We start from the raw sequence: 15265 nt of genomic DNA on the forward strand, positions 1-15265 counted from the left end.
GTCTTGTTTCGGGGAGAATTCTTCACAGCCTAGCTAGTACTCAGAACATAATATGTACTTAATATGTTACCTGGCACCATGGGCTAGTGGCATTCTTCCTTCCACACTCTCCACAGGCATGCTAGCTAGCCCCCAAAAGAGGAAAAAAAAAAAAAAAAAAGGATTTCAAGTCCAAGGCAACCGTCAGCAATGTCTTTATCTGGGAAACACAGCATTGGCAGGAACTTGTGCTCTCCGTGTCTGGAGTAAAATAGTTACAACTACGTCTTCTTTAGAGTTAGTCAATGAAAGGCTCAAAGCCTTGATTCTAATTGCTGGCTTCTGCATCCTTTCTGAGTACGCTTTCCTGATGAATAGAGTTATGATTATTTAATTTGTAATGGGCCAGAAGGAACTGATTTTACCATGGCTGGTGGCCAGGAACGGAGGATGCTGAGAGCAATACTTTTTTCAAGATGCATCTCCAAATTAAAGAGAGCAGGAGTTTTCCTTTCTTCCTGCCAATATTCTAGGAGCTTCTTTCTCTACTGAAATGGGATAGATGATCTCATTTCCTTAGTCTGTTGGCTTTCAGACTGAGGCTATCGCACACACTGTGGGGGTTTTAGGCATGCAAGAATTGAGTTTGGAGACTGTGGTGATGTGCTTGTTGGGAATGGCAAACACCTCACAGCGGTGTCTAATGTTCCCTCCCAATCATGGCAGCCTTTGCTAATCAGATGCTTTGCATCCTGAACATGCCACTCAGTCAGTTTATCAGAACTGACAGTTATGATTAAAACTCTGTTATAACTTTTAACAAAAATTGGGGGGTGGTAAAGCAAAAACAGAGCAGTAGGGTGTTTGCGTACAGGATGGACCCAGGTTCAATTTTGACCTGGATATGGTCCCCTGAGCATTCCAGGAGCAATTTCTGAATGCAGAGCCAGAAATAACCCCTGTGTGCAACTGGTTGTGGCCCAAAAACCAAAAACAAAATTTAATTTGGCTCGAAGCCCACACTTGGAAGTACTCACTGTTACTCCTGGCATTGCACTGTGCAATCACTCTTGGCAAATTCATATGGAATGCTGGAGGACGGAACCCAGGTCAACTGCGTTCAAGGAAACTCAATACCCACTGTGTTATCTCTCTGCCCAGCAGAGCTTTTGAAGCCAAGACTTTCAAAGGGTGATTCTCCAAGTTGCAGTTGAGATTAGAAGTAGATCTTCTGGGCTGAAGAGATAGCAAAGCAGTAGAGCAGTTGCCTGGCACACAGCCAATCCAGGACAGAAGGTGCTTCAAATCCCAGAATCCCATATGATCTCTTGAGCCTGCCAGGAGTAATTTCTGAGCTTGCAGAGCCAGGAGTAACCCCAAAACAAAACAAAAAAAATTAGATCTCAGACTTTTTGGTACCCAAATAGATCTCTACTCTTCCTTTTACTTGCCACCTTCCTAAGACTGAGCCTGGTTACATTTTTCATCCTGTGACTGAAAAAAATAATCAAGAAAAAATTATTAAATCAGTGGCTGGGCTGCACCTACCATATTTGCCAGCATATGAGAAGACTTTTGAAACAAAAAAAAAAGTCGACCGAAAATCTTATACTCCAAGTATATCCCGGAAAAATGTTTCAATATGCCTCTAAATGAAACAAACAAACAAAAAATCAGGCCACAGAGTTTCCAAATCTCTTTCTTGGGGGCTCCCAAACAGTACTCAGGAGATCTGAGGGCCACTTTTGGCAAAACCCAGCTAACCGTGTTCGTGGTTCAGTGCTAGGGTCCCAGGATGGGGTGTTGTTTGGTTCATGTAGTGGGGGATTAACTAACGCCACCAGGGAATTGCCAGAAAAGGTGCCTATGATAAGGGACCAATCACTGCCAGGCTGCTCGGACCGCCTCTCTAACTCAGCCAATCCAAGCAGGCTTTTGATGCATGCAAATTAGACAATGTTCTGGACCCGAATCTACACTGTCAAAAGCCTGCTCAGATGGGCCAGAGTCAGAGAGGAAGTCTATGACAGTAGAACCTTTGAATCTTTGCTTGTTGTGATTGGCTCACTGTGGTACATACAGTTGCAGCACAGGAACGTTCTGTCTGATACAGAGAATATAGGCCTAAACCTATGTTTTAACTGTAAAATTAGGGGGTCGTCTTATACGCCCAGTCATCTTATATGCTGGAAAATATGGTATTTATAGTCTATTTATCCATTTCGAGATACTCGACAGAAGTTTATCTTCTCCATCAGGAACTTTCATGCTGCCACTCCCACTCTCCTGTCATACTCAACTCACCTCTAAGCATGGCTAAAAGGCACCAAACCTTTGCCCGTCCTCAATATGCTTCATTTCGCCGTGCTTCGCCTAGTAACTCTGTTCAGATGTCACATTATCTCTCGGTTAGCCTTTACCATTGTCTTCCTCCATTACACTAACATTATCCCTTTTTTGTCCTTTCTTTTGTTTTGAGTTTCTTTCCTTTTTTTCCCGGTTTTTGGGCTACACCCTGAGATGTTCAGAAATCTCTCCTGGCTTGAGGGACCACATAGGATGCCAGGGATCAAACTAGGTTTGTTCTGGGCAAGCCATGTGCAAGGCAAACACCCTACTGCTGTGCTATCGCTCTGACCCATTGTTTTGCATTTCAATCAGACTTTTTAGTGGCTTGTCTTATCTGCTTGGCATCCATCATATTGTCAGTGCAAGACTCTACATATTTTCTTACCCAGATGATGAACAGAGGATGTCTATGGTGTTAGAATTTGCAACAAATTTTCCTTAAGTATTGGGTGCCACTCTCTCTCCTTGTCCAGGTTCTTGTGATAGTCCTGAAAGTATATTACAAGCAATAGAGCAATACACTAATTGGCTGGGATGCCCAAAGAACGTGGTTAAAACAATTATTTGGTAAATATAAACAGAGAGTCCAATCCTAAAATAATGATACTTGAATATAGACAGCTGGCCAGCATGTGGATATTCAAGCATCATCTTGGCCTGGGGCTCTGACTTGTTTCTCATGTGAGAATTACCCACATTTGGCATCATGTACCCATTAACTTGGATGATTTTCCTTGGGCATAAAGATCATTCAGTCCAGAAAATAATTGTTGTGTCCCTGGTCTTCCTCACTGGAAAGCAATCCTGTCACTGGTCATTAACTTTGGGTATTGAGACCAGAAAGAAGGCTTTGCCTTCACTCTCTTCCTCTGGTTTTCATCACTAAACCTTAATTCAGGGTCATTTTTTTCTCTATGTAGAGCTGTTTCTACTGTCTTCTACTGAGTTTGCTTCTCTTATCTGACCCAACTGAAACTCACTTCCACAAACTCACCAGAGTGTGTGGTACCTCCTATTCAAACATAGAAACTTATATCATTGGGACCCAGGATCTGAACAAGGAGGGACGCCATTTTGTAAAGGCCATATGGCAGGCTTATTCTCAGGTTCTGAGCAGAGAGAGAAGCCATTTTGTAAGGACCATATGGTGTAAGCCACACGCAAGGTCTCCACAAGCCTATTTCCATTAACAACAGCCCAAGCTGCCTGGTCATTGTAGCCTATCAGGTAAGGACAGTAGAGAGGTACCCCTAGACAATAACCAATCAATTTAAAGATTATCAGAAATTTTGAACTTTCCTATATCCATCCCTGACTGGCCATTTTGGGATCTTTTAGGCAGACAGATTAAAGTATTAAACTTTATTCCAGTTAGTGGTCTTGTTCTTCCATTCTGGACTCTAACAGTATCAAATGTATAAGAAGGAATTGCTATTGCTCAATTCAAGTCTTCTGATTTATTTTCTCCTCTGAACAGAGCCGGACTCACCGGTCTTTTCCTATCCTGCAAATCCTCTGGCTCTGAGTCTTGGCTAGCTCTCCCCTCTCAGAAAGTCCACCCTTTACAGGTCCTCTCTCTAACAGACAAAGCCTCCTTCATTATTCTAGATGAAACTAGGGTGCTATCCCCGTGAGAACACCACTGTTCATTTCTTCAGGCATAAGTCATGAATCATTTATATTCCTTCCCCAAGTAGGGGCTCCTCTCCACTATTCTGTGAAAGTGTTAACTTTTATCACATTCAGTAAAGATATTAAATAGACATATTTTATGATTCATCCAAGAGGATGTAGTATGCATGTAGGGATGAGTGCAAGTAGATGGCATATTGTGCAGGTGGTGTGTCATTATGTATATGCATGGTACATCTGAATGGATATGTGAGTGTGTGATGTGAGCATGTGATATGTGTGCATTTGGTGTGTGTGGTATACATATTTGTGGATGTGTGCACATGCAATATCTTTGAATGACATATGCACACATTTGTGATATGTTCATGTGTGTATGCCTGCGTGTGTGTTTTCATGCACTCAGGAAATATGCACTTCGGGGATATTTCTGTAGTCACATTAATGGATTTTAATTTTTCAATTTTAATTTTATTTTACTAGAGCACCGTAATTTAAAAAATTATTCCTAGTTGAGTTTTAGGGATACGATATCTGAGATTCATCCCACCACCAGTACCAACTTCCATCCACCATTGTTTCCAGATTTCTACTTCAGTCTGCCACCTTGACAGGCATATTTGTAAGTTTGATCATTTTGGAGATCTTGCCAAGGTATCTGTCAAATGACTTTCTTATCAGAACATCAGCGTTCAAAGGGAAAAGACATCCCACCTTGTCCTTTTCAAGTAATGTCAACGCAGCAGCCAAACTCTTCTTTGAATTGTGCTCCTCTAAGATGCAAAAAAAAACTCTTTCTCTTATAAGAAAACCCCCACTTCCTTCCCACAATGGCAGCAAGCACTGGGGCCTGCTCCTCTCTGTGGCCTTCTATTTAGTCCCCAGCTGCACAAATTCTCCTCCTTCATCTCATGCACTGAGCTCCATCCAGATCTTCAGAAGAAATGCCTACTCCTCTTTTGGGTCTTGGGTACTGGCTTCTTTTCTGCTCCCCCTATCAGAAACGCTGTTTCCAAATTTTTCATAAAACCCAGTCAGTGCTGACCTAGCTTTGAATGACAGACTAGATAGGAAAGAAAAAACTAAAATCAAAATTACCCAGCATCTGTGAAGATAAATAGGCCAAGAATTGTATCCAAAAATAGGAATAGAACTAGTATATGACTCAGCGGAACCACTTCTTGGCTCTATCTCCAAAATGCAAACACATTATTTTGAAAGAATATATATCACACCTATGTTTATTGACATACTTAATACAATTGCCAAGATACAGAAACAACCCAAGTGTCCAACTACAGATAAATGAATCAAGAAGTTGTGATATATATATACATATATATATATATGGATACAATACACTTTGGATAATATATATATTATAATATATATATATTATCCAAAGTGTATTGTATCCACAACAAAATACTATGCAGCTCTAAGAAAGAAAACATCATGTTATTTGAAGTACTGTAAATGGAACTAGAGAATCTCATATTGAGTGAAGTCAGGCAAAAAGAAAAGAAAAAATATAGAAGGATCTCTCTCCTCTGAGGTACTTTAAGTTACACTGCATAGTAACAACAAATGATCAAAGGAAAGAAACACAGAGAGGGAACTAATGCACATAGTTAAGTTGGGCAAGAGTTTGAAAAGGTGGACCATTGAAGGCTTTGAGGGAGGGGGCTGTGTAGGTGGGTACACTGGTGTTGTGGTGATGTGTTGGAATTGTGTGCGTGAGAAAGTAATAATATCATTAACATTACTGTAAATCACAAAACCTCAATACACTTTTTATAATAGTAAAAAAAATAAATAGCATAAAAGTACTCAGGAATTATTCAGAAGATGGGAAGATGGCAATACAAAACTTAAATAAGCTTTTCCATCCCCTATTAAATTTTCTAAAGATTCAGATAATAAATTTAGAACTTTGTCATAAAAATCAAATGACCCAAACAATATTTTAAAAAATAACCACTTTTATGAAAGACATAAATGCCATCATTTCACTTTCAATGACTGTTGAACAAATTGGTTTATTATTATTTTTGAAATAATTTTTGCCTTTCTTCCTCTGACTTATCTGACAAATTTGAAATAATCTATTTCAGTCAGGTGCAAAATTTCATCTTTTCTATGGCTGTGTAATATCTAGCTGTGCATATATTCCACAGTTCTTATTCATTCCTTTATCTTTGGATATTTGGTTTTTATTTTGGCTACTGTACTAAATATTTCTTCTGAGTAAGGAAATAGACAAGTTAAAAGAGGAACAAGCAGTTGGCTCTGTGTTACAGAACTGAGAATATCTATCAAGGCAGGGAGAGGGAAGGATGAGTTAACTGTAGGTAACATTAGGTCATTGGTGAATTGTCTTGTGCATTTTGATTAGGTTGATTATGAGAATGTTTTGATGAGGATATTAAAACCATAAATATCACCATTGTAAACTATAATATTAAAAATTTAAATAGTGCTTACTTTTGTGGGAACAGCAACTGACTTTGTCCTTCAAAATTTGAATTGTTTTCATTAGCCCTGGAAAAATATATGCAAACTGTAATATATCCAGAAGCATTTAGAATCTTCCACTTGCCAGTCTTATGTCTGTTAATTTGATATTTAATTTGATATTTTTAGGTAGAGCTTAAACAAGGAAGTAGGTCCACATCTCAGCAATTTAGGACCAGAAATAAACAAACAAGCTCTCTTTCTTAACCAGGGCCAATATCAGACCTGCAACTGAAAAAGAATTTTGGCTATTTCCCAAAGATTTTACTTTATTTCCTTCTTTTCTTATTTTTACCTACATCTATTGCCCTCTATCTCTCAACTATTTATAATCCCAGAGAAACTATTTCACTGAATTCATTCAACAAAACCCAGCAGCTTGTTAACTCAGGACAACATGGGCAAGAGATGATGTAGGCACAAAGTGAGTGTAAGGCAACAAGAAATCATTTTGAAGAATAAGAATAATCAGAACTTCTGCCCTCAGGGATTTCTCCTATCCTGTCCCCCATAAAGGAGAAGAGTAAACATTCATAGAACTTTTGCAGATTTAGAGGGCAGGAAAGGGAAAGAGATGAATCAGCTGGTTTAGGGTCACACAACTCTCCAGGGGACCAAGTCCAGGTGTGACATTTGAGAAGGTTCCTCCAATCAGCATGTTTCCTACAGGGTGCTCTGACACATGGCTATTAGATGCCTGTAATCCTTGCCTCTGAATCCTCGAAGAAAACCCAAGTTTAAAAGACTTGAACTCGTCCAGACCCTGAAGGAAGAGACAAATCAAAAGACACTATTTATTCGAGCATGCAGTGGCACAAGAAGTGATTGGTTTATACTCACCGCAGTCTTTCTCAGAACTGCCTGTGGCCTTTTCTGGCTTAATTTTAGTTATAAATTCTCTAAAGGACCCATGTGAGCATAGAAGTAGCCCTAAGGCCCGACAAAGCAGAGGGGCGCAAGTGGTAAATGAGGTTCCTGGTAGAGTGTAGCTGGATAATTTCCCCATCAAATTCTGGAGGGGATTCTAGTCTGGTCCAAGTCAATTCCAGGTGTCAGAGGTCCTGTCATTCTGCCCGACATCCCTAGCCCTTTGCTTGCTTGCTTTCTTCTTTTTCTTCCTAACTTCTCACCTTGCCTTAATCTCTCCTTTCCTTTCTCCTTCCACCCAAATCTCCACTCTTCCCTCCCCATCTCTTACCTCCACTCTTCTCTTTTTTCTCTTCTCTTTCTTCCTCTCCTCTTTGCCCCTCCTGCTCTCTCTTCTTTCTGTCTTTCTGTCTTTCTCTCTCTCTCTCTCTCTCTCTCTCTCTCTCTCTCTCTCTCTCTCTCTCTCTCTCTCCTCTCTCTTCTCTCTCTCTCTCCTCTCTCTCTCTTCTCTCTCCTCTCTCTCTCCTCTCTCTCTCTCTCTCTCTCTCTCTCTCTCTCTCTCTCTCTCATACACACACACAAATCTCACTCACCTCTACCACAATTTATTCTTTCAGGGCATCCTCTATCATCTCATTTCTGGTTTCAAAGTTTTTGGGGTTTTCGGGGGGGACACACCCCAAAGCGCTTAACTCCTGGCTCTGCACTCAAAACTCTCTCTTTGCAGGAGTCACGGGGGACCATATGTCAGGATTCAAACCTGGGACTGTCCCAGATTGGATGTGTGCAAGGTAAATGCCTAATCTTTGTGCTGTCTCTCCAGCCCTTAATTTTAAAGTTGATTTTTTTTTATTGGACATGGTCTGTAACCTTACCTTCTTTCCTTATATCCCACCATTGAAGAAGCCATTTAATATATGTCTTTTACTTTCTAAATGATTTCATTTCTCCTTAAAAACTTTTTTTTTTTTTTTGCATGGTTGAAGCTTACCACAGCTGGGCACATTTGCCTTGCACATAGCTGTCCTGGGTTTGATCTGCTATGGTCCCCTGAACTTGCAAGGAGTGATTTCTAAGTACAGAGCCAGGAGTAACCTCTAAGCACCTCCAGATGTGGTCCCCACATTTTTTTTTAGTTTAGGTAACATGATTATTAGACTATTAGCATTTATGGTGTGATGTCCAGTTACTGTAGCTATCATCACCCTGGTCCTGACACAAAAAAGAAAAAGCAGAATTTTAATAAAATAAATGTTTCAGTAAAATTAAACACTTGTTCTTCAAAGAATACTTAAGAAAAGGTCTCTAGTAAGTTTCTCCTGTACTGAGTCTGTTTTCTTTGCTCTTCTTATTCAAGGTGGAAGTATAAAAAGTAATCACCAGTCCTTGTGGACTCAGGAAATGTGCATTATGTAGGCCCGTAGAAATTTTTTTATTAGCTGAAAACATTCTCTTTACTGTCTTAGAGTTTCGCCTACCCATATGCATTACAGATTTGTATTTGGCCAAATAATTCCTACCACCACCAAGGGATGAGTATTTCTGGACTTTTATTTCCTGCCGGTATTCTGGGTATTCTGATGCAGAAAAATCCTCATCAACTTTCTTCCTAAAATGGGCTATTTTTATTTATTTACGGCTATTTTTGATTTTCTTTCCATGCTGTGGTTTGAGCATTATTTCCAGGCAAAAATTCCATGCAGATATATCTTTGATTTCTGTGTATTTGAGGCTTTTAGTCCTAAACTGACAATATCTATAAATCCATGGATTCCAACTCTGGTCAAAGAGGTAGTGATAAAAATATTTAGGATTCATTCCTCATTGATGAAAGTAGAACTCTCCTATCCCTTCTTTCTCAAATTATGTTAACTACAAACAATGTTTATGGTATTCTCACAATGATAAATATATTTATTATTTAAAATGTATTTTTAGTTGTCCCATCTTGAAAATAAGGATACTAAGGCTCAGTGAGTTTTCATACTTTCTCAATATGATATTCTAGTACTTATCAACTCTAAGATTTAAGCCAGCTCTTTTTATATTAAATACCATGCCCTTAACCACTGTAAAAGTAATCTCAACATTCAGAAAGTGTTTCTTTTTTAATTATGTGTTTTGAAAATGTGTTAAACTATTGTATATATTATTTCATATATTTTTCTTTTAGCATTTAAAAATGACATTTTCTAGAAAATAATTTCACAAAGTTGTCCAATCATAAAAATCGCAACAGAGACTTAATTTAAAAATATTCATTCCTTATCTTCATTAATGGATGAAATAGATTCAAGTGTAGGGAAAAACTTGTTCTCAAAAAATCACACAGTAGATTCCTATAGTTAAACAAACTTATCAAGCCTTCGATATAAGGTTTTTGGTGACTGTAAATAATGTAGAGGTAATTCACTAATATACTTTATAGTTTTCACTGGTAGATTATTGGTTTTAATGACATTTTAATATGGAAATAACTGTATTAATCAGACACATGCATGTCTCTGGATATTTCTTTTAAGAATCATGTATGATTTTTAAGTTTCTCTCTCTAGTTTGAGTTTTGCTTGTATGAAAACAACATAAAAGCTTCTTTATTGCAAACAAATTATGAGAAATTGGTCATGCAGGGATAGATAGAATGGGAAGATATCAGGCATACATATGTACATTTTCTTGTATTTGTCAATGTAAGTTAATTTGCCTTTACTAGGCGCTTCTTAATATATCTCATTTAATTATCTCTGTGACCCTGTATAAAGAACATTAGTCTTATATAAACATATATTATTCAAAGCATATATGGTCAGTATGCAATGCTTTTTGAATATAACTCATCAAAACAACTATGTCATTAGAAGATGTTAATAGTAGATCAAAGATAGAAATTTATCTTTGTAGTTATAGTAGAATATCAAAGACAGAAATTTACCATAATTATACAAAATATAGAAAATTATATCAAGTACAGAAGTTATTATTAGTTATTACCATTTCAAAGACAGGGTCGATACTATCTTCCTATTTTTTAGGTGAGAACATAGAAGGTCAGAGTAGCTAAAGATTTCTTTTTCTTACAGCTATATAACCTGTAAGAGTCAGTTTTAGCATTTGTATCCAGGCATATCTTATTTCTAGACCTTTCCTGAATTCCAACATTTTAAACATGCCTTTAATTCAGTTAACAGAAAATTCTTATTTTTAGATTTCAAGAACATTTCCCAGCTCTTACTCAAAATTTCTGTAAAATATATAAAGTCCATATAGCGGGGCCAGAGAGATAGCATGGTGGTAAGGCGTTTGCCTTGCATACAGTAGGACGGTGGTTGAATCCCAACATCCCATATGGTTCCCGGAGCCTGCCAGGAGCGATTTCTGAGTGTAGAGCCAGGAGTAACCCCTGAGCGCCACTGGGTGTGATCCCAAAACAAAAGAAAATGAAACAAACAAACAAACAAACAAACAAACAAAAAAAGAAGTCCACATACCAGGGCCGGAGAGATAGCTCGATGATGGACCTGGGTTCGAATCCCATTATCAAATATGGTCCTCTGAGCCTGCCAGCAGTGATTTCTGAGCTCAGAGCCAGGAGCCAAACTTTGAGCACCACTAGTGTGTTCCTAAAACACACACACAAACACACACATGCACACACACACACACACACAATTAAAAAATAAAAAGTCCACATACCGTCATTGACTTAGATTTCTAGAAAAATGAGATTGGAAAAAACAAGTAATCTGAATCTCTTTCATTCCATTTGTCTCACTAGAAACAGAATCCAAAGAAAAATAAAATGTAGCACTCTGGGGTTATGATTTTTAACTCCAGAAAACTAGGTGCCTTCAGGACTATAAGACAAAATGGTAATGATGGGGAAGAAAATACAAAACAAATTTTATTTATCTTTTAGTAGGTAAGAAAATAGTCATCTTTTTTTTTCCTATGGCCTTACTAAGTGGAACAGTCCAGAAAAATAACTAATCTGACACCACATACTGAGGAATTTGACTCTTTACTTATGCTTGTTTGGGTGAACCATCACTAGGCTGGCCCTAGTACTCATCTGAGATTCAGATTTCTGCACTTGTGAATCATGGACACCTTCATCATAGGCCAAACCAGAGCCATTAAATGTAACTAAATAAGGAAGAAAAGAAATGAAGTCAAGCGGCAAGAAGAGATGGATGACAGATGCGGGTTGACAGGAATAGGGATTGGGGGCCTTGAGCACATGAGTAGTGTGGCATTTGTATATACCTAACTCCAGAGCCAAGTTGACTCAATTGATTGACTCAATCACGTCTAGGTTGCCCCACAACCATTCTGATGTCTTACATGTCAGTTATCTCTGCTTACAGATGTTTATCTTCTGTCTTGAGAAAAAGTTGGGATTCAGGAAAAAATTGGCTTGTACATAGCCCCAAAATACAAGATTTCCTAGATTCCTATGGGATTCACCTCTCTGCTTCTTGGTGGCATTCTATTGCTATAAAATGCATTGGATTTTGAGTGATGCTATATTGATACAAAAGATAAATCATTCCTGTATCAAGAGATCTAGTTTCCAGTTCCAGGTACCGTATTTTCCGGTGTATAAAACGACCGGGCGTATAAGAAGACCCCCTAATTTTGCAGTTAAGACATAGATTTAGGCCTCTATTCGCTGTATCAGACAGAACGTTCTTGTGCTGCAACTGTATAAACCACAGTGAGCCAATCACAACAAGCAAAGGTTCCGAGGTTCTACTGTCATAGACTTCCTCTCTGACTCTGGCCCATCTGAGCAGGCTTTTGACAGTGTAGATTCGGGTCCAGAACATTGTCTAATTTGCATGCATCAAAAGCCTGCTTGGATTGGCTGAGTCAGAGAGGCGGTCCGAGCAGCCTGGCAGTGATTGGTCCCTTATCATAGGCACCTTTTCTGGCAATTCCCTGGTGGGTCAGTTAATCTCCCCCACTACATGAACGAAGCAACACCCATCCTCGGACCCTAGCACTGGACCACCAACAGGGTTAGCTGGGTTTTGCCAGAAGTGGGCCCAGATCTCTTGAGTACTGTTTGGGAGCCCCCAAGGAAGAGATTTGGAAACTCTGCCGCCTGATTTTTTTTTTGTTTGTTTGTTTGTTTGTTTCGTTTAGCGGCATATTGAAACATTTTTCGGGATATTCTTGGCGTATAAGACGACCAGCGATTTCGGTTGACTGATTTTTGGTTCAAAAGTCGCCTTATACGCCGGCAAATATGGTATTCTACTAAAAAAAAAAAAAAAGAAAAAGAAAATCCTCAGAAAATATGGAAAAAAATTGGAGATTAGTCTTGAAAGAGAAGAGAGGAATGCCTCATAACTGGTACTTAAAGTTGTTTAAGGATCAGAACCCAGATGTTAATTTCTTCCTCTTACCTCCCTCCCTCCCTCCCTCTCTCCCTCCCTCCCTCTCTCCCTTCCTCCCTCCCTTACTCCCTTCTTTCTCTTTCTTTCTTTCTTTCTTTCTTTCTTTCTTTCTTTCTTTCTTTCTTTCTTTCTTTCTTTCTTTCTTTCTTTCTTTCTTTCTTTCTTTCTTTCTTTCTTTCTTTCTTTCTTTCTTTCTTTCTTTCTTTCTTTCTTCTTCTTCCTTCCTTCCTTCCTTCCTTCCTTCCTTCCTTCCTTCCTTCCTTCCTTCCTTCCTTCCTTCCTTCCTTCCTTCCTTCCTTCCTTCCTTCCTTCCTTCCTTCCTTCCTTCCTTCCTTCCTTCCTTCCTTCCTTCCTTCCTTCCTTCCCTCCTTCCTTCCTTCCTTCCTTCCTTCCTTCCTTCCTTCCTTCCTTCCTTCCTTCCTTCCTTCCTTCCTTCCTTCCTTCCTTCCTTCCTTCTTTTTTTTGCCATCCAGTTTTTGGGCTACATCCAACTGTGTTTAGGGTGTACTCTTTCCTCTGTGCCCAGGAATCACTCCTAGTGGTGAATGGAGAATCAAATCATATGCAGTGGTAGGGATCAAATTGAAGTCAACTTTTTACATGGCACATTTCTTATCTGCTGTGCTGTCTTTTGTCCTATACCAAATGTTTCTGTACATATCTGTATTTTTTCCCTAAAATAACTCCCAATAAAGGTGAATTTGAGCAAAATAAAAAATTCTCTGCCTACTAAAAATATGTTGTTCTATCTCAGAGGACTGATACCAAAAAGAATCAGATAAATTAAGATATTTTGGAGGCTAGAAAAATTGGTTCAAAGTATTAGAGTTTATGGTTTGTATGTAGGAGTCTCGGTTCTATTCCCAGCAATGCATATTCCCTTGAGCTAATAAAAGTGGCACTTGAGTACCAACAAGTGTGACCCTCCCCCAAATGAATAAATTTTAATAATTAACCACAGCATAGTCTTAAGTCCTATAGCAGGAGAATGAAAATATGGCCATAACATATCTTATCTTAGAATAAAGTATAGTTGAGAAGATAAGCAATTACAAAATTAACTATATCATACCATGACCAACTGTGGTTGTTCTAAAAGGTTCTCATAAAAATGAAAATTTAAACTAGCTTTGAACATCTATAGATTTTCAAGTAAAAACAGTGCCCTTAGAGACAATTTATTTAATCCTGAGGGAAACAATTATTATTGATTAAAACTTGGAGTATGCCAAAGGTGCTGTAAAACATCATACCATGCTATACATTTAGCTCCCCCATTAGAAAATCATCTGACCTCAAGCATTTTTATTGAAGAAGTTGAGAAAGTCTAAAGTAGAGTTTATAAGAAAGAACCTTCCAGAACAAGGTGAACATAAAGCCAGGGGTTATGATAAGTTCATGGTAATGAAAATGACATGATAAAAGAAAAATAGATTGAAGGCAAATGACAATTGATTTTTTGAAAGTGAGGCTGTTTAACCATTATCCTATAGGTGTGCGAAACTATCAAAGTTCCTTTAAGGTTATGATAAGGGGGGGACGGATCATGAAACTTTGTGAGTGGAACTGTTGAACAAGATGGCTGCTGCCTTCATTAGGCATGTGTGGGGCAACAGAAGACTTGCAAAAAAATCTGACAGGAAATGTTCTATGAGAAAAGACATCAGATTGTGAACATTACTGTCTCCCTATCTTTGACCCTGGATGCTAATATTATTGATGATGAAGGAAAACACCGGTTTTGGCTCCCATGTAAACATGATTTGAATTCTGAGTCAAGTAGGATCTCTTCCTGCAAACAGCCTTTTCCATCTTCCCTGTGCCATTTATTCCCTCTTCTTGGACATTCTGCCAATTCATCCTGGAAGAATTAAATATTTTTATAATGAATCAGTGGCTGGTGACAGATGCCAGATTGACGACTGTGGAGGAGGAAACTTGAAGTGCTCACATTCCTCACACTGAGATGACAAGGAGAAGAGTTATGTGTGCTGGAAGATTTATCATCAAGCTGTCCACAGGCACCTCTTTGGCCTCCAGAAAGTAGTTTAAAATTAGATCCAATCTGGATGCCTTTTTTTGCGCCAAAAAAGAAAGTGTAGCCGTGTTGATGTTCTTCCCTCATTACCTTGGGTTGAAGTAGATTGGAATGGCTATTTCAAGGACATCTAGAGTTTTCATCAAAGGCTGCATTCTCCCATCCCCATTCTGTGTTATCTCCAACTTTGAAGAGTCACTAAATCTTAGAGTTAAAAGAGATGCCAGAGAGGAAGTAAGTCTCCTGCCCCATTTTACAGATGAGAACATGAAAGCCAGAGAGATTGCTTACCCTTGAACAAATTGTCCCAGAGTAAATTAAGAGTCCTTGACTCCATTTTGGATACACCCTACTACCATTTCTTTGTAAACAGCTTCATTGAGGTATAATTGGTACAGAACTGTGTAAGCATAAGGTATTCCATGTGGGTATTAAACATAGGTATATGCTGCTGGGGTCAGAGTAGTACTACAATGAATAGACTATT

Source organism: Suncus etruscus, chromosome 5 (genome assembly GCF_024139225.1).
Source record: "Suncus etruscus isolate mSunEtr1 chromosome 5, mSunEtr1.pri.cur, whole genome shotgun sequence".
NCBI classification, from domain to species: domain Eukaryota; kingdom Metazoa; phylum Chordata; class Mammalia; order Eulipotyphla; family Soricidae; genus Suncus; species Suncus etruscus.